Source organism: the organism of the source record quoted next, unplaced genomic scaffold (assembly GCF_019419815.1).
Source record: "Pyrus x bretschneideri cultivar Hongxiangsu unplaced genomic scaffold, Pyrus_bretschneideri_v1 Contig11, whole genome shotgun sequence".
In the NCBI taxonomy this organism is placed as follows: Eukaryota; Viridiplantae; Streptophyta; class Magnoliopsida; order Rosales; family Rosaceae; genus Pyrus; species Pyrus x bretschneideri.
In genome coordinates, this window is record NW_025999402.1 from 5841294 (window position 1) to 5862575 (window position 21282).

A 21282-nucleotide genomic window follows, 5' to 3' on the forward strand; every position below is an offset into this window, starting at 1 on the left:
TAGTTTATGTATATGAATTGAGGGTGCACGCTTGATTTGCATGCATAAACATGATGCTAGGATATGAGGGAACTTCACCTAATCGTTGGGAACTCATATCCATGAGTAGTTAAGATTGTTGGTTGCAATTATGTTAAGTAAATTCTTGGCATAAGTATCATGCGCTTTCATAGTTACGAATGCCTCGTCAACACCTATGATTTCCATAGAACCTAATGATCTTTGATTGTCTTTCTATTATGCGCTTTCGTATAGAAAACTTTTAAGGAATAATTTGATTGCAATGCGCTAATTCCATTCAATTCAATGACCTAAGGGAAATCTGAGAGTTAATTTAAGCGTACCTAATTAACTTGGGGTGTTGAGGTTCATAAATTCATCGAATAAGCAACTGGAGATTATTTTGTATGCAAGTATGCCATGTGTGGAGAAAAACCTCCTAGCCATCTCACCATCCATTTAATTTCACCAATTTCGTCAGAATCTGCCTATTTTACATATTTGTTTTGTTTGTTTGATTTTCGTCAAAAACCAAATCCCCAATTGTCTTAGAGTGTCTAATTGGTTCAAATATGTTTTAGATTGTGTTTTTAAGAGTTTTGAGTCAAGTTAGAACCAATTTTCGTCCAAAATTGTGTTTAGGCTCAAAACTGCCCAGATTGTGTTTTTAAGGCAGTTTTGAGTGTTTTTAGCCTATTTTGAGTTTTGTGAACGTGTTTGAGTCTTTTTAAGTGAGTTTAAGTGTTTTAAAGATTAAGTTTATTTATTTGAGTCAGTTTAGAGTGTTTAGCAAGCCCTCCTAATCCCCGGTGTAAGAACGATCCCTACTTATTTATATGCTACAATTGTCAAAAGAGGGTTAATTTGTGTGTTAAGTAAATTTTCACATCACGAGGAGCGTGCCAATGCTCTTAATCAGGTTGGATAGACCTGAAGTTGTTGTTAGAGATGTGATTTAGGTGGAAAGTTAGTGTGCGTACTACGCATTCATCTAGACAACTAACTTTCCCACATTCCTACATAATCACGTGTTTAATTGAATAGGTCACATGTATTAAGAAAAATGATTTAATAAGATTATCCATAAGTATAACATACACCAAGCTTGAATCCAAGAACATGGAAAAATGTTCACAAAGTAAACCAAAATTACTAGGGTGGATTCGGCCAACAAGGTCATCCATGTCAAAATTATGCTCTTCCAACGATGTTTGGTGGAGCAAAATTAGCCTTACATATTGACTACTAGAATGGTACTCCTCAAGAACATTGGTAGGAGCACGAATAGGTGCATAACCAATGATCTATTCCATCGATACGGAAGTAGATTTTGCAGGGTTGAGGTTCGGGAATATCATCCCTTATTCTTGAAGTTTTAGGTCTTAGGTACCAAGGATCACGTTTTGGGCATGATGCCACACCTTTGCAAGCCCTGATTCTACCCTATGTTTGTGGTAGTTATTAGATCCAAGAATTTGGTAAACTTCCGCTTTCTACACTACTACTTTAGGGGCGAGTTAAAAACATGGAAGAACGAGAAAAGTATTCTCCAGTCAAAATTCGATCAAATCTATAAACTTCATAATTGTACTCATTCATGGACGTAATAATGATGTGCTTCAGGCAATGTCTTTCATGATTAGATAGTCCGTAGGAACGAGCCAAAGAGCCATGGAATTGTCGTTCATGAGGTACTTCCATTGGTAATGCTTCGGGCATAAGTCTTCAAATGAAGATCATGGGGGATGCTTATTCAGGTCTTCCATGCCATTGTTGGTTTCAATGGTTTCTCAGCTTCTTGATAGTCAAGTGGAGATTCACGTCTTGTACCCCACATAAATTGGTTTCTATTAGAAAACGTCCAAATTAGGAAAATAGAACTTGTGATGGTTCGACAATCCATTGAATTAGAGGGAACAAGATTGTGATTGGTGCTATGGGAATAAATCATCCATAAGCATCAAAGTTAGAACATTCGGATTCTAAGACATGGTTTTCATGAAAAATTTGGGTTTTCATGGGTGAATTGTTTTACTAAAACTTCGGGTTTCAAATGCACTAAATTTGAAACTATATGTTCAATTTAGTTTATGAACGTTTAGTTCATAAAAGAGAAGTTCCTGCAAGAACACAGAATGCAATGGACAACTAAGTGTAGTAGATTTGAGTTGCTTCAGGGGCTCAAGTGTGAGTGCTTCGGGACTACGAAAGTATGTCAACGGTTCAAAGTATAAAAATAAATTATTGAATCGTTAATGCCAATAATTTTGGATTAATTATCAGATTAATGGAATGCATATCACTTTTAATTAATTCAATAGATTGAGACCATTCGAGTTCGATCGTAGAAGCAAAAATAATGACTTCGGGTCATATTCACTTTAGATGATGGTGGGCTCAGTGACAAGTGAATTATAACTTAATTAGCGTTAACCAAAAACGTCCCAAAAATATTTGGGTATGCTTAAGAAACGGGGGATGCCAAAATATGGCATCAGGTCAAAAAAGGGATGCAACCCAACATATTTAGGTTGGTTGTAGTACATGGGACAAGGCTGCAGGCTTGTTGGGCCTTGGGGATGAGAAGAGCCTATCACGTGCTGGTATGTTGCTTAAAAGGTTGCGAGCCTAGCAACTTTCACAAACCCAGTCCATGACGTTGGCACGAGCTGCTGGTGTAGACATCAAAATTTCTATGAAATGAATGTTGACCAATAATTAAAATTTCAACGCTCGCGTGTCACATAAATTTTACATTAGCGTGTGACTCAACGAAAAATCGAAATAAATCGGAAAAGTCATCAAATAGGACACGTGTCAGTACCTGGTAGAAATGATTTATTTCATCTGATTATTTAAATCCAAAAATCAAGTTTTGGAATTCTATAAATTGGAAACCAAGGCATTCATGAATGAGGGGAATTAATATCACACCAAAATCTTGAAACTTTGAAACTCTAAAGCTCTCAAGCAAATCCCAAAGGATCAAGAAAGCTCTCTTCGTTCTTCGTCAAATCCTCCTTCAAGATCAAGCCCCGACGACCCTTTAAGAACTTTCACCAACTCAAGATCAAGCCCCAACGGCCCTTGAAAAAAGTGTTCATCGTTCAACATCAACAAATCCACACATCCAACCGTTCTTCAAGATCAAGCCTAAAAGCCCTTGAAGATCCACTCATCCATCAACCTTCAAGATCAAGTCCAAAAGCTCTTGAAGAAATCCGCACAACCATTCTTCAAGATTAAGCCCCAGCGATCCTTGAAGAAAGTGTTCATCGTTCATCATCTATTCATCCCAAGATCAAGCCCCAACGACCATTTGGATCAACAACATCAACAAATCCACACATCCAACTGTTCTTCAAGATCAAGCCCAAAAGTCCTTGAAGATCCGCTCATCTATCAACCTTCAATATCAAGTCCCGATGGCCCTTAAAGAAAGTGTTCATCATTCATCATTCGTTCATCCCAAGATCAAGCCCCAACAGCCCTTTGGATCAACAACATCAACAAATCCACACATCTAACCGTTCTTCAAGATCAAGCCCAAAAGCCCTTAAAGATCCGCTCATCCATCAACCTTCAAGATCAGGCCCAACGGCCCTTGAAGAAATCCGCACAACCATTATTCAAAGATTAAGCCCCGACGGCCCTTAAAGAAGCTCCTACCTCTTCATCCTTAGATCAACCCCCAATGGCCCTTTGGATCAATAACTTCAAGATCAAGCCCAAAAGCCCTTAACGATTTGTTCAGCCATGTTCTTTAAGATCAAACCCCGACGACCCTTGAAGAAACTTCTAACTGTTCATCCAAGATCAAGCATTGACAGCCCTTGGATCAACAACACGTTAACAAACCAACATCTTACGGAGATTAAATCTGATGACCAAATTACAAAGAGATTGTAACCTTAAAATCATTAATACAAAATATTGCTTTAGACACGTGTTCTTGTCTCGTTCATCGTCAGGAATTTTCATGTTTACAAATTTGGCACGCCCAGTGGGACAATCTCTACCTCTCATCACTTTCTCCATTCAAAAAAACCAAAACACACCTCCAAAATCAATGGCATCAAGCAAAGGACAAACCGTTCTCGCAACCACCAAGGGAAGAAACCTGAGCACTTCCGCCACGAATGGACCATCCATTAGTGCCACAACCAGTACACAACATGCCGTTTCAAAATTGGTACCGCTAAGCGATCAAGGGGAGCATCAAAGGCGTGAGTCTGTCATCAACCTGATCTTGCTGGGGGCACCAAAGCATGCTGCTGAGGCGCACAAGATGACATCCCAAAATGGCCAATGGGGTTCTTCGTCAGCACCCTAGATGTCTGAAGGAAATTCGTGCCTATTGGTTGCACAAGTCATGACCATCGACGTTACCTGTATTAAAGAACAACTGGCTCAGATGAGTGAAGCAATTGCAAGGCTCACAAGGACCGCGGAGGAGAAAGACTTACAAATCACCGCACTCATCAACCGATTGGAGGCGCAACATGAAGAAAAAGTTGATCGCGACCTAAAGGTTGATCCATTTAAGAGAGAAACCGACGAAGAAGATGAGCCTCTAGTGGAGAAAGATGTAGAGAAGTCGGAGCCAAACCAAGCAATGGCACTCATGGGATCTCTTTCCATCTAACAACTTCAGGACATGATTGCCAATACCATCAGAGCACAAGTGGGAAGCACGTTGCCATCACGATGCACGATTTCTTCCCCAAAGACTTCTTCAATCACTCGGTCAAGACTCTTTGCTATGAAGATTGCAAGGAATGCCTCTTCAATATCATTTGACAAATTCACAAAGCTCCTCGTTTACACGAGCCTAAAAGGCAATAACAAACGCTCATTGCCTGCACGAGATGAAATTGCAAACAGCATCAAAAGCTCCTTGCCTGCAAGAACTGAAACTGCAAACGACACCAAAAGCTTTTTGTCCGCAGGAGCGTAAAAGGCGACAACAAACGCTCCTGGCTCACAAGAGCATAAATTGTGTACGGCAAAATCATCATCAAAACCATCACTCATTTGAACTATGTCATGACTTGATCACTCATCAACCAAGGCGAACAAGTACAGCAACGGCGGTGCAGCAAGCACCAGCAAGGTCAATGTGCAAGAAAATGTCACCACCGAGGAAAGTTGTGACCAAAAGGCACTACATAGCATAAACTCGCTGTAGTCTTTTGCACAACCCCACACGGTAAAAGTGACGCACTGGAACAAACTCCAAGCAACAACGACAAAGAGCCTACGGCAAACAGCAAGGTCAATATGCACAGCAATGTCATCACCGGGGAAAGTTATGACCAAAAGGCATTACATAGAATAAACTCGTTGTAGTGTTTTGCACAACCCCACACGGTAAAAATGACGCACTGGAACAAGCTCCAAGCAGCAAGGTCAATTTGCACAGCAACGTCACCATCGAGGAAAGTTGTGACCAAAAGAGACTACACAGCATAAACTCACTGCAATCTTTTGCACAACCCCACACGGTAAAAATGACGCACTGGAACAAGCTCTAAGCAGCAACGGCAAAGAGCCCACAACAAGCAGCAAGGTCAATGTGCACGGCAACGTCACCACCGAGGAAAGTTGTGACCAAAAGGCACTACACAACATAAACTTGCTGCAGTCTTTTGCACAACCCCACACGATAAAAGTAACGCACTGGAACAAGCTTCAAGCAGCAGCGGCAAAGAGCCCAAGGTAAGCGGTAAGAGGCACATCAACGTCACCACCAAGGAAAGTTGTGACCAAAAGGCACTACACAACATAAACTTATTGCAGTCTTTTGCACAACCCCACACGGTAAAAGTGACGCACTGTAACAAACTCCAAGCACCAAGACTCACGGCGGCAGCAACAAGGACAATGTGCACGACAAGAGAGAGATATATGTAGAAAATGTACAATTCCTCTTACACTTGGTCTTTCTTATATAGGAAAATGAAGATGCAAAATGACAAATAAAAAACATCCACTCATTTCACCTACAACATCCACTTACTTCACCTACAATCTCCACTCATTTCACATACATCATCCATTTACTTCACCTACAACCTTCACTCATTTCACCTACAACATCCACTTACTTCACCTACAATCTCTACTCATTTCACCTACATCATCCACTTACTTTACCTACAATCTCCACTTATTTCACCTACACCGTCCACTTACTTCACCTACAACATCCACTTACATCACCTACAATCTCCACTCATTTCACCCACAACATCCACTTACTTCACCTACAATCCCCACTCATTTCGCCTACATCATCTACTTACTTCACCTACAACATCCACTACATAGTGGGCATTCATTTACCATCCATTTACCATTCATTTTCACAACAAATCTAGAATTTACATAACCAAAAATAAAAATAAAAATAAAATAAAAATAAATAAATAAAGAAAAAAATGTACACTGAGTCAAATAAAAGCTCATTTACTGATATATCTGAAAAAAATTACAGAAATAAGGATGTACATGAGTTAAAAAAAAAAAAAATAATAATAATAATAATAATAATAAAAAAAAAAAAGAAAAAGAAAAAAAAGAAAAGAGCCTTCATTGATCAGGTGAAGCCTCATCACTCGGCGGAACTCCAGGAAGAAGAGGCGTCAGAGGTTGATTATTTGGAGCCTCAACACTTGGTAAAACTCCAGAGGTCGAAGGCAATAGGTGCCTCTAGAGTAAAGCCACAAACATCTGATGGTCACTCTGAATCTGACTTTCGGATTCCTGAAGCTGGTCAAGCTTTCTCTTCATGCTCATTGAATAATTATTGGCAAGCATGTGCAAGTCTCTGTTTTCATGCTTAAGCCCTCTAATATCTTGCTTAAGACTCGTCACCTCAACCACAAGTGACTCAACTTGACGAGTTCGAGTAAGAAAACGTTGGTCCATGTTTGATACAGAGCTCGCACACTGAACACTGAAAGCCAAAGAGTCTTGAACAACTAGCTCATCAGACCACTTGGAAATGATCATGTTATCCTTGAGGGTGAGAAGATTTCTAGCAACCACCGTAACGGTTATGTCGTTCTTCATCACAGAGTCCCCAACTGTAAGAGAACCATTTGAGGATAAGAAGGATGAGTGTCATATGTTGTCTTAAGAATGCATGTCTACATCTTCCCCAACATTCAAATCAAGACGACGATCAGATTGGCAAACCATTTGCAGAAATAAGAAAGGAAGAAGAGGTCAGGTAAATCAAAATCTCAAAAATACAAAGAGGGTAGCTTCTATAGACATCAACTCTCAAGCGTGCTTTTGAAATATAATTGTTGCCTCTATAAAAAAAAGAAGGGGCAACAGGGCTATTTATTCAGAAATCGAATAGGTGCTTGCTCAGACATCGAAGAGGCGTTTGTTCAGAAATCGAAGAGACGCTTGCTCAAAAATCAAAGAGGCGTTTGTTCAGAAATCAAAGAAGTATCACCCTCCAAACCTCAAAAGTCGGGCCGCTCGTTCAAGGATCAAAGAGTCATCATTCTCTGAATTTCAAAAGCCGGGCTTTTCCGGATTTGTCATCACCTTTCACACACAACCTCAGCTTTGCAGAAATCACGGGCAACTTTGTCAAGGATTTCTAACAAAGTTGAAAACGCGTGAATCTTATTATTTCAATTACCCAACGGTTGCCAACAAGAGTAAAGGAATAGTGCCACAACTGGCTGTTGGGAAATTCCTATATATGTCGACCTTTGTCTTTCATAGCAAGGCAGACTTGCAAAAAAAAAAATGCTCAACCCTTCCTCACCTTTGAGAGTACACTTCCAGCAGAGCTTCTCGAAATGATCAGTTTTCTTCATCTTCGGGAATACCCTTGCAAACAAATGACACCAAAGCAAAAGTATCACATATCATCAGGGTTGAAAGCAAAAACATCTCATATCATGCTTTTTCCTTGTCTTTTCCTTTGCCCTTACTCTTACCTACAGGACAAAGGGAAAAAGAGTAATCAGTTAGAACCTGAAATCAAACTTCCGACCTGGAACTAATTGCCTGGAACCTTTGCCTGGTTGCTTACCTTGCATTGCTCTCGAGTACTCATCGTCATTGAGAAGTAATGTTCTGAAGCACCATTTAAATGCAAAGTTGCATTCAACTCCTGCATTAGGAACAAATACGGCAAAAGATTGAAGCATAAGGATCAATGATGAGCTGGAACAGATCACTATAGCACGATGCCCTTCCCTACAGAATGGCATAATCCAAGTGGAGGAGTTTAAGTCAAAACCAAGCTCGACATCGTTGCTCTAATCAAAGAGCTTCAAAAGCTTCAACAACCTTTCGCCGACACCATCGCCGAAGAGCAAAACCTCACTGTGCAACGCTGTCAAATCACCCCCACTTCTTCGGAAGCAAGAGTATCTCATATCATGCTTTTTCCCTGTCATTTTCTTTGTCTTTGTTCTTACCTGCAGGATAAAGAGAAAGAGAGCAATTATTCGGAACTTGAAGTCAAACTTCCAGTCAGGAACCGACTGCCTCGAACCCTTCCCTGATTGCTTACCTAGCATCGCTCTGCTGGGGAAATAGACAAGGCAGCAAAAGATACCACATATGCCTGGAGAACAAATGAGGCAAGCAAAAATGATACATTGAAGCATGTGGAGACAAGCACAACAAAACACGTGCCGATTCATCTCCTAACCCTCTTCAATATGAATTGGAAAGATTAGACAAAGAAACAGGCCATCACCTCCACCTCGCGCTTGCCTTCCATGTGTCCGAATTGTGAGACCGCTCGTGGTCCAATTCCATTCAAGAACAAGCCTCGACGGCCCTTGAAGAAATCACAAGTCCTGTTCAAGATCAAATGTCTATCACCCTTGAATCAAGTTCAGCTCCAGATAAAAGGAGTAAATTCAGACATTTGGTGTAACTCTAGCAGAAGAAACACCCTAACCCAGTTCAAGAATGAGCCTGTGGAAAGTTAACGATTGGAGGAAACAAAACCTTGAATGAGGGGAATTGATATCACACCAAAACCTTGAAGCTTTGAAACTCTAAAGCTATCAAGCAAATCCCGAAGGATCAAGAAATCTCTCTTCGTTCTTCGTCAAATCCTCCTTCAAGATCAAGCCTCGACGGCCCTTGAAGAACTTCCACCAACTCAAGATCAAGCCCCAACGGCCCTTGAAGAAAGTGTTTATCGTTCATCATCCGTTCATCCCAAGATCAAGCCCCAACGGCCCTTTGGATTAACAACATCAACAAATCCACATATCCAACCATTCTTCAAGATCAAGCCCAAAAGCCCTTGAAGATCCGCTCATCCATCAACCTTTAAGATCAAGCCCAAAAGCCCTTGAAGAAATCCATACAACCATTCTTCAAGATCAAGCCCCGATGGCTCTTGAAGAAAGTGTTCATCGTTCATTATCCGTTCATCCTAAGATTAAGCCCCAATGACCCTTTGGATCAACAACATCAACAAATCCACACATCCAACCGTTTTTCAAGATAAAGCCCAAAAGTCCTTGAAGATCCGCTCATCCATCAACCATCAAGATCAAGCCCCAACGGCTCTTTGGATCAACAACATCAACAAATCCACACATCCAACCGTTCTTCAAGATCAAGCCCAAAAGCCCTTGAAGATCCGTTAATCCATCAACCTTCAAGATCAAGCCCAACAGCCCTTGAAGAAATCCGCACAACCATTATTCAAAGATCAAGCCCCGACGGCCCTTGAAGAAGCTCTCACCTGTTCATCCTAAGATCAAGCCCCAACGGCTCTTTGGATCAGTAACTCCAAGATCAAGCCCAAAAGCCCTCGACGATTTGTTCATCCCTGTTCTTCAAGATCAAGCCTCAATGGCCCTTGAAGAAACTTCCAACTGTTCATCCAAGATCAAGCCTCGACAGCCTTTGGATCAACAACACGTTAACAAACCAACATCTTACGGAGATTGAATTAGAAGACCAAATTACAAAGAGATTGTAACCCCAAAATCATTAATACAAAATATGACTTTGTACACGTGTTCTTGTCTCGTTCTTCGTCAGGAATTTTCGTGTTTACAGCTGGCTTAGCGCGGCTCGACATGGATGAAGCCCAACACGCTGGCTTCGAGTTTTTGGGCCAAGAAGCTTAGCAAGTCTAGCTTTTGGTGAGATGGGTCGAGCTATAGATTGAGGTTGCTGGCCCAATTGTGTGGAACCTAAGTATGTGGATCTAGCAACAATCAAAAACCCAGGCCGTGGCCTTAGCCAAAAAATTCTCGTAACCTTGTTTTTTCTTTTTCGAAATTTCTAGGGTTAGAAAAACCCTAATTGCTTCTAATTTATTTTGATTCTTTGACTCACAATTCCACATAGCATATATGTGTAATGCATGAAACAAATATATATATTGACAAATGTATAAACATACACAATATATATATATATATCGGAATGAAAATACAAACATAGGGGGGTTCATGCATCATGTGAAATGTTTTCATGCTTCAAGGTCGTTTCAAATATTTTACTTTATTTTAAGTGTACCTGATTGGCAGAAAACAAATAAAAGCCTTTGAATTTGTAGAAGATACTTGTCTGTAAGCCGAAATTGCATCTTCAATGCGTTGTATCACGTTCAACACAGAAAAATTAAATTGAATCAATAGCATGTAGATCAATTCAAAATAATAAATTAATCATAAAAAGAATGATTAAAACGTAATACTTCCCTGATTGAAGAATAAACTTGATAGGATTAAAAGCACACCACAAAGTAGCACACAAATGTCCTATTAATTTTCCTTATTAACAATAAAATTTATCAATTGTAGCATATGAAAATAAGGGTCTTTCCCGCAGAAGATTGTTTTATCTAACTACTTAAAATGTCACAAAAACTGGGCTGCTGTCCCTACTGGCCAGCCACCGAAAAATAATTATTAGACTGACTTACACTTATCTAAAGTCTACGAAATTTTATATGCAGATATTAGACACACAAAGCTACACTCATACAAATTTTTGAGATTTTTGGAATTGATTTGCTATTTAAATTAAATCGCAAAAAACAGGACAAAAACAAAATTTTAAATAGTTCACAAATTAAGAAAAACGAGTTAGGGGAATTGTTATCCACCACCAAATAATCATACAAACATGTTATGTTTAATTCAAATTCCTTTTATTTCCGGATGAAGATGCTCAAGTTGGCTCAATGTTAGAACTCAACCTATTACCCTTTCTTATGTAGTATGTTAAGAGAATGGCGTTTTGAACTTAACTTAGTCCCTAGCATGCAATCTAGAATGGCGTGTTCATAGATTTAACAAGTAGAAATCATTAAGAACGAAAAGAGTTTGAGTCATCACAAGGCATCGTAAGTACTGGCGTTGTCTTACTTATCCTAAAAATTGGTTCACATGTTAATCGCAATTAACAAGTACTACTGTAGAACATATATAGGTCCTCATTTGGCAAGGGTAGGCACACACATATTCATAACATTAGAATCCTAGATATGCTTATCAAGTATGCATCCGTAGAAAACACATAAAGAATTCATTAATGAGACAAGTAGTGAACTAATTTTCATTCAATCATAAAAGTAATTCAAATGAAATGTCATAACAAACTTGCAATCATATTCGGGGCTTCAAACAGCCCCTAACTACTAAAAATTTAGTTACACAATCCTTAAGTTAAAACAAAAGATAGACATGAGTTTGAGAAAATAGAATCGAAAGAAATCGACTGAGGCCTCCCCTTTTTCCTTCCTTCCCTAACACTACTTTTAAACCAATTCTTGCTGCATCATTTTCTTCTCCTTAACTCATCCACTAATAGCCATTTAGTGATGACAATAAATGAGAGGAAATGGTGAAACAATTGTAACTCCTTGGATAGCCTTTATGCCAATAACTCCCTCTTAATCCTCATCTTTAATTCCATTTCCTCTGATATTTGAATAGGTTTCAGCTGGTTTGTTCTTGATTGCATCAGTTTTGGCTGCTAGTTTTATTGGATTTATTGCTTTCAATGCTCTCTTGTCAGTTACAAACTACTCAGCCTCTTAGGAACCTTTCAGTGTTAAAACGGCCATAACTTCTTCTAGAAAAATGATATTAACAATCCGCGAAATGCTCCAGAAAATAGACATCCGTAGCTTTCCAAGAATATAAGGCTCATTCTCTAATTCATTCTGATCTGTCCGAAAATTGCTTCCAAAGTCAGCTGATCTGCACAGGCAGAAAATTGCTTCCACTTGTGTTATTTTTCTTTTCTTTACTTGACAAATCATACAAAACACAAAAAATAAAGTAAATAACTCAAAAACATAAGGAACTAACTAAGAAAAGACAAGTGAATTTGATATAAAATATATATAAATATAAGCTTATTAAAACTTTCTTTAGCGCAGCGTCAAGAGCGTGCTGATAACGCGTTGTAGGCATAATTTACTGCACAATTATGGAGGCCAGAAAGAGAGAGAGAGAGAGAGAGAGAGAGAAAAAAAAAAAAAGGGTGCGGCATAGAGAAAGAAGGAGAGAGATGTGTAATTGTGGCCCCAAATAATTTGCAAGCCTTGTCCATCATGCCATCACCATTTCTCCACTTTTTTCTTCTTTCTTTATTTCATCCCATTGTGCCTTTATTTATAGTAGTAGGGAAGGTTAATTCCTTACCCTTTAGGATTACAATATTTAATAGGTAATCTACTCTTAATAGGAATATAAGATACATTCTCATATCTACTAGGATTTATACAATCACATTCCTATTCCAATAGGACTGCAACAAAAACTACATTTTCTGTTGAATTATTGCAACCACCTTTTCGGTTGAATTATTAAGCAGGTACGTAAAGTTGTGGCCCCAAATAATTTGGAGGCCTTGTCCATCATGCCATCACCATTTCTCCACATTTTTCTCCTTTCTTTATTTCACCCCGTTGTACCTTTATTTATAGTAGTAGGGAAGGTTAATTCCTTACCCTTTAGGATTACAATATTTAATAGGTAATCTACTCTAAATAGGAATATAAGATACATTCTCATATCTACTAGGATTTATACAATCAAATTCCTATTCCAATAGGAATGCAACAAAAACTACCTTTTCTGTTGAATTATTGCAACCACCTTTTCGGTTGAATTATTAAGCGGGGACGTAAAGTTGTGGCCCCAAATAATTTGCAGGCCTTGCCCATCATGCCATCACCATTTCTCCACATTTTTCTCCTTTCTTTATTTCACCTCATTGTGCTTTTATTTATAGTAGTAGCGAAGGTTAATTCATTACCCTTTAGGATTACAATATTTAATAGGTAATCTATTCATTACCCTTTAGGATTACAATATTTAATAGGTAATTTACTCCTAATAGAAATATAAGATACATTCTCATATCTATTAGGATTTATACAATCACATTTCTATTCCAATAGGACTGCAAACAAAAACTACATTTTCTGTTGAATTATTGCAACCATCTTTTCGGTTGAATTATTAACCGGGGACGTAAAGTTGTGGCCCCAAATAATTTGCGGGCCTTGTCCATCACGCCATCACCATTTCTCCACATTTTTCTCCTTTCTTCACATAGGCATTTTGCTCTGCTATTCTTTCTTCTTTCCGTGGGATGAGGATTCTTGATTCTCACATTTTATTTGTTCATCGTACATTATATAACTAACATTTTTCAGTTAATATTTATATTTAATTTTAAACAAAAAAATTAAAATAATTTATAGCCGTACGTTGTATGATGAACGAATACGATCATCACAAAGAGAATCCGTATGAAATTCAAATCCTTTCTGGTGGACTTTGCATGAATACAATATTAGGACCCCTAGGATCCTCACAAAGAGGATCCAGATAGGATCCAAATCCCTTTCGGTGGGCTTTACACTTATCACATCATAAGGAGACCAAATTTTTTAAACCAAATTTGCAAACCAAACGATATGGTTGTTAATGATTAAATTATTACTTAAGTGTTGATTAACGTGCTTATTTTCTATTGGTGACACATTATTTGGTTTGCAAAATTTAGTTTAAAATTTTAATCTCCCAAACATTATCCATAAATAATATAGGGTAATGCTACAGAAACTAAATTTGTAAACATTTGAAAACTAATGGACATCGAATTTGATGATTAGTTTATTACTTAAGCATTGATAAACGTAGCGTGTTGTGTGACATCCCACATCGCCCAGGGGAGTGATTCTTAAATGTATATTCTCATCCCTATTTAACATGAGGCCTTTTGGGAGCTCACTGGCTTCGGGTTCCGTAGGAAATCCAAAGTTAAGAGAGAAAAGAGTTAGAGCAATCCCATGATGGGTGACCCACTGGGAAGTTACTTTTGAGTTCCCAAAAACAAAACCGTGAGGGAATGGTAAGCCTAAAGCAGACAATATCGTGTTACGGTGGTGGAGCGGGTCCGGGAAGTGATCCGCCCCGGGCCGGGATGTGAGAATTTGGCATCAGAGCCTAACCGTAGGAACTTCGAAGTTAAGCGAGAAAAGGGCTAGAGCAATCCCATGATGGGTGACCCACTGGGAAGTTGCTTGTGAGTTCCCAAAAACAAAACCGTGAGGGAATGGTAAGCCTAAAGCAGACAATATCGTGTTACGGTGGTGGAGCGGGTCTGGGAAGTGATCCGCCCCAGGCCGGGATGTGAGAATTTGGTATCAGAGCCTAACCGTAGGAACTCCGAAGTTAAGCGAGAAAAGGGCTTGAGCAATCCCATGATGGGTGACCCACTGGGAAGTTGCTTGTGAGTTCCCAAAAACAAAACCGTGAGGGAATGGTAAGCCTAAAGCGGAAAATATCGTGCTACGGTGGTGGAGCGGGCCCGGGAAGTGATCCGCCCCGGGCTGGGATGTGACATGTTGTGATTCAACAAATGCCTTTTGCACGTGGTTGTTTATTAAATATTATTTCTCAAATTTTAAACACATAAGAGGTGTGTAGTGCCAGTTATAAAAAAATCTCTCGCACGCGCATAATAATGTGATTCAATTAGTTGTCAAATGATCTATTTTTTTAACAAACGATATTATCTACACTAAGGGGAGGGAGTAGGCTTAGCCTTCAAATGGGCTAGCAATTAGTTGTTTATTAAATATTATTTTTTCTAATCTTAATGTAAATTCAATAAAATGTAGTTGAAAATTGAAAGATCGCTTTTATTAATATGGATTCAGCTGCTTTGATTAGTTAAAATATGACTTTTATTAAATGTTTTTATTATTCATTTCCATCTACATTAATAAATAGATTTAAAACATATAAATCATGCATAGCACGCTGTGATTCAAAAAATGCCTTATGCACACCCGTGAGCGCGTGCATGGAGGCTAGTCTATATATAAAGACAATGGAAAAGGTAAATAGTAATTTTGGTGTCACCAAGCTTCAACAAAAACTTTTTGGACAAAAATGCCCCCAAGACAAAAACTTCAAATGCATCTCAAAATAATACATCAAATCAGGTAAGGGCATTTTCATCATTTTAACAGTATTTTTTAATAAGTAAATTTTTTTTGTGGTTTTTTTTTTAAATTAGTACCTCACAATAGGCTAATAATAATGTGATTCAAATTCTCTATTTTTAAACATGTTCAAAACATCTTAAGAAGCGTGTAATGCTGATTATAAAAAAATTCATTCGCACGTGGATAATAATGTGATTAAATTGGTTGTCAAATTATTGGTTTTTTTTTTTTTAACAAACGATATTATCTACACTAAGGGGGAGATGGTGGGCTTAGCCTCACAATGGGCTAGTAATAATGTGATTCAATCAGTTGTTTATTAAATATTATTTTCTCTATTTTTAAACACGTTCAAAACATCTTAAGAGTCGTGTAATGCCGATTATAAAAAAGATCTTTCGCACACGGATAATAATGTGATTAAATTAATTGTCAAATGATTGTTTTTTTTTTTTTTAACAAACGATATTATCTACACTAAGAGGAAGGGGGTGGGCTTAGCCTCACAATAGGCTGGCAATAATGTGATTACCTTAATTGTCAAATGATTGCTTTTGTTTTTAACAAATGATATTATCTACACTAAGGGGAAATGGGGGGTGGACTTAACGTCACAATGGGCTGGCGCTAATGTGATTCAATCAATTGTTTATTAAATATTATTTTTTCTATTCTTAATGTAAATTCTATAGAGACCGATTTTTTTATGTGAATTCAGCTACTTTAATTGGTTTATCAGTAGTTTCTTCTAGCATAATATAAAATTATTTATTTATTTCAAATATTTGACTTTCGTATTATCAATTTATGCATATAAATATATTTAAAACATATAAGTTGTGTGTAGTGTGCCGTGTTTCAAAAAATACAAGCGTGTGCATGAAAGCTAGTTATTATCATAAGTGACAGAAGCTGGACTGAGGAGTTAAACGACAAATGAACTTCGTTGTACGTACGTAGTCAGTATTTTTTTTTAATGGAAATGATAATTCATACAAGGGTCTGTCTCTCAATTAATAATTGCGGAGGCAAATTGTCTGTCCTCCTGTTTGGATGCCCTTCTCATTCCCTCCTATTTTGCGCTGTCACGAGTAAACCACGTCAACATTTTATATTAATTTTTTATAGAGATAATAAGATAAAAAGCAATAGAAATATAAAATGTTGATGTAGTTTAACCGTGACCTCACAAGAGAGGATAGAAATGACACCCAAACAAGAAGGCAGACAATCAGCCTCCAATAATTGTACCAATTTTATCTAACAGTTTTTTATGGTACATAGTATTATTTGGAAGATCTCAATGAACGACTAGATACAAGCCACAAAATTCTCTTTTTTCAAGGACACCACATGTTTATTTGGTGAACGAAATGCACATTATTTTTAAGGGTGTGCTATTCATGCACCTCTTTTTATTTCTCACACACCTCTTATTAATTTATGTCCTTTGATCTTATTCAATTTATCCGATCCGACGGCCAAAAATTAAAAAGGTGTGTGAGAAGTAAAAAAATGGTGTATGAATATCACACCCCTATTTTTATTAGGTGGAAATGCTACTGATTGCTATCCCTAATTCATGAGTAGCAGCCACCTTATGTGTGTTTTTCTGGTTTTTTAAGAAAGTCTGGAGGCGTTTAAGAAACAGCTGTAAAATAAGATTATTAAGTATTTAATAAACATTTTTTTTTTAAAAGTACTTTTAATAAAATAAAAACAATATCTAAGTGTTTGGTAAACTTTTATATAAATTACTTTGAATATGTTAAATGACTAAAAATGATATAGTATTTAATATGATATAATAATTATCAAAAATAATAATGTAGGGGCAAATATTGTAATTTTGTAAAATATATGGGGATATACTTGCCATTTAAAAATAATAATTAAATGAGCATTGATTATTATGCGTTGAAGAAAAAAAAAACACTTTTTACAAGCATGGTAGACCATGCTTCTGCTTTTCTAGAATAATGTTATTCATACAATATTTTTAGACCACATTTCTATACTACATTAGGTGACATCTGATGTGGACAACCACATCATTTGAAAAATTTGCAAAACTCAAGGAAATGAAGGAGAAAGACTCCTCATATACCACAATCATCATTTAATTAACTAGTTTTTCTTAATTATTAGTTTATTAAATAATGAACTAAATTTGAAAATCTGATTAATTCAAATGATGTGGTTGTCCACATCAAATACCACCTAAGGTGGTATGAAAATATGATACAAGAACATGGTATGAATAGCATTAATGGTTTTTCTATGTTTTTCTATTTTCATTGACATCAGTTTTTAAGTTTTTAATTGTTTTCCCAAACACATCTAATGTTCTTGATTTTTTTTAATAAGCTACTTTTTTTAAGCACTACAATTCCAAACCAACCCTTAAGGAAAACAAAAATTCTCTACGCACACAAACTCTTGTAAATTCTATGAATACAAACCATGTAGAATACATAAATAGGCATATATAAGACGTAAACATCATCCAAGCTACAGTGTAGCTACATTGGTTAAGAGCGGATGTGTGGTTCGTTTCACCAAATGTACAATATCACTTGTATGAGAATAAAATATAAATAAATAAGCACAAGCAGCTACACGCACGCTAACACACATGAGTTTAAGGAGGTGTAGTCAATTTGGATTTCAAAGGATTTTAATATATTTTTTTTTAAGTGACAAATTTCATAGATTTTAATGTACTTACAATTCTATATGGATTTCGACATATTTATATTAATTATATTATAAATTTTTATGGATTTGTATAGATTTTATTTGTGGATTTTGATGGATTTGCATAGTCTTTTCTTTTCATTTATCTTTAATTGTTTTATTTATTTTTATTTAATAACAAAAGAAGAAAAAAAATTCTCACTCCATGCCCTAAAACATGATTCTGCAGTTGTTTGCTTTTCAAGCCGGCCTGTCAACTTAATTCGCACTTGGATTTTGGGTGCAAATCAGATTCTTCTTCTTTTGATTTTATTTGATTTTTAACCAATGGGTCGATATGTTCTTACGTTATAAATGGTGGATTTTGAATTTTGATCTTACTTTGCTTATTGGATTGGTAATCAATCTTCTGGGTTTGATTTTAAATGGTATATTTCTATCGCTCAAGTGAATCTGCAACTCTGTTGACAAACCACTTCCATGGTAAATTCAATGAGTTTAACCGACCTTTTACCAAATTGAAGCATAAAAATATAAAGAAAAATAGTGGAAATGGCCAAAGGTGTGTGAGTGAGCGTTGGTTCACCAGTACATGGACTAGAGAAGTAGTTTTGCGCTTACAACTAAGAAGTGAAAGCCGAAGAGAGAGAATGGAAATAGGTTGAAAGAAATCCTAGGGGTTGAGGTGGGATTGTATTTGGTGTTGGGTATATATACTTCATGCTCTTAAATCCAATGAAATCCACAACTTCTTGAAATCCTACTAAATTTTTATTTTCTGAATATCCATAGATTTAGTATAATTGTAAAAATATCTTTTAAAATCTCATTTGACTACCTCTAGATTTAGATGTATTTTTAAAAACCTCTTAAATCCTAATTTGACTACACCATAATTTCAAAATCTTTTAAAATCCTCTTCTAAAATCTTAATTGACTACACTCTGATTTTAAAATCCATTAAAATCCTGGCAAATTCTAATTTGATTGAAGCGAGAGAGAATATCATATTTGAATGTTAGAGAAACATGCATACGTCGAAGAAAAGAGATGAGATAATGCTAGGGAGACTAAAATTGTAAACTAATAGCTCATTTTGAAGTGCTTTTTAAAATAACTGAAAATGTTTTTGGTGAAAATGTAGCTAATACCTTATAAAATCCAAGTGCATCATAGAAAAGCACTTTAAGTGATTCCTGCAAGAAGCACATATTTGATGTTTCTTCCAAAAAGCACTTAAAGTGTTTTTAGAATCCAAAATCAATTTCACCAAAAGCACTTTCAGTCATTATTTAACCATCAACTTTCATATATGTCATTTAGTTTACAAAATTTAATGTACAAATTTAATTTTCCTAACATTACCCAAAGGATGCCATTCTCACTGTTTTATTTTCACACTCGCTTTTTAATGAAAATGTCGAGGACAAGTTTAGTTCCTTCTAAATATCTTGAAAGGATCTAAGCAAACCATCAACCAAAAAAATAATCTACTACACCCATCTGTCTCTCTCCATCTTAAATATGATTCAACCGCACTTTCCTGGAATTGCAGAACCACACGAGACGAGAGAGCCATTAATGAAGAGAAAAAGAAAACAGTCAAATGTAAGAACTCACAAGAACTCGGTCTCTATAGATCCTAAATATGGCTTTATTCTGTATGTTCAGGTCACACACTTCAAATGCGGTGGAGTGGCAGTTGGTGTTGGTATACCACATTGTGTAGCTGATGGAGTTTCTGGTTTCCACTTTATAAATACATGGTCGGAAATGGCTCGTGGCAATCTTGATGACCTTACAAATATTCCACCACACATAGACAGGACATTACTTCGTGCCCAAGACCCGCCTCAGCCTAACGTTGAGTACCAACCTTTTGCAACCCTAAAAAAACCCCTCTGAAGCACAAAAGACGGTGATGTTGAGAGCACAACAGTCTCAATGTTCAGATTGACGAGGGACCAACTCAATATCTTGAAAGCCAAGTCTAAGGAAGATGGGAACACGATCAACTATAGCACATATGAGATATTAGCAGGTCATGTTTGGAAATGTGCATCCAAGGCACGTGAACTTCCCGTTGATCAAAAGACCAACCTACATGTTGTTGTTGAGGGACGTTCCCGACTGCAACCCCCACTCCCACTTGGTTTCTTTGGCAATGTGATTGTCACAGCTACCATTATTTCCACGGTGGGGGATCTCCAATCAAAACCAACATGGAATGCTTCAAGTTGTATTCACAATGCTATATCGCAGATTAACGACAATTATTTTAGATCAGCAATTGACTTCCTTGAGCTTCAGCCTGATCCTTCAGCCCTTGTTGTCGGGGCTGATTCTCTTAGGTCCCCTAATCTTGGAATAACTAGTTGGGTTAGGTTGCCATCTTACGACGCTGATTTCGGATGGGGTCGACCTATTTTTGTGGGACCTTGTGGAATTCCATTTGAGGGGAAGGCTTTCGTATTAGGAAGTGCAACTAATGATGGGAGTTTATCAGTCGCCATTTGTCTGCAATCCGCGCGTATGAAATCATTTTCAAAGTTGTTCTATGACATATAAACAAGAAAATGATAATTTAGCAGGGGACTTGCGATTTTGAAGATGCTGGATCTGAAGATTTGTTGTGTGGTTTTTATGTGTGTTGCTGTAATATTTTTTGTTGGCCATGTTATATCTTTGTATTGGTTGTTGAATGTTTTGTTTGTTATGACTGCTATCATGATCACTGTTATGTTTATGTATTTTGCTGTATTTATTGTAAGGTTTGTTGCAGTTGACTTCGATCTTGTCCATATATAGTATTCTCATTATATTTCGTTTGCACCTTAAAGTTGCTGTTGGATGAAGTTTTGAATCTTTGATTTAAGTTTTTCGATTGAACAAAGGAAATTAGTTATAAATAATTTGGTGATATCATCATCATACTCGGTAATTGGTTACTAGACTTTCTACTCGTGCTTTTACACGTGTAAGATGTGCTTTTTGTTTATCATGAGTGCTTGTTATGATATGAGAGAAGGTCCGCCCTTCACAATTGTTGTTGTCATATTATGAGAGTGGTTGTTTTGAAAATTTAAAAATGACAAATA

The 21282-nt window shown here is 37.0% G+C and overlaps 1 pseudogene; it reads left to right on the forward strand.

Moving 5' to 3' along the window:
- Positions 1–18499: 18499 nt before the first annotated feature.
- On the forward strand, positions 18500–20970 carry LOC125473428 (annotated as a pseudogene).
- The last annotated feature ends 312 nt before the right edge of the window (positions 20971–21282 follow it).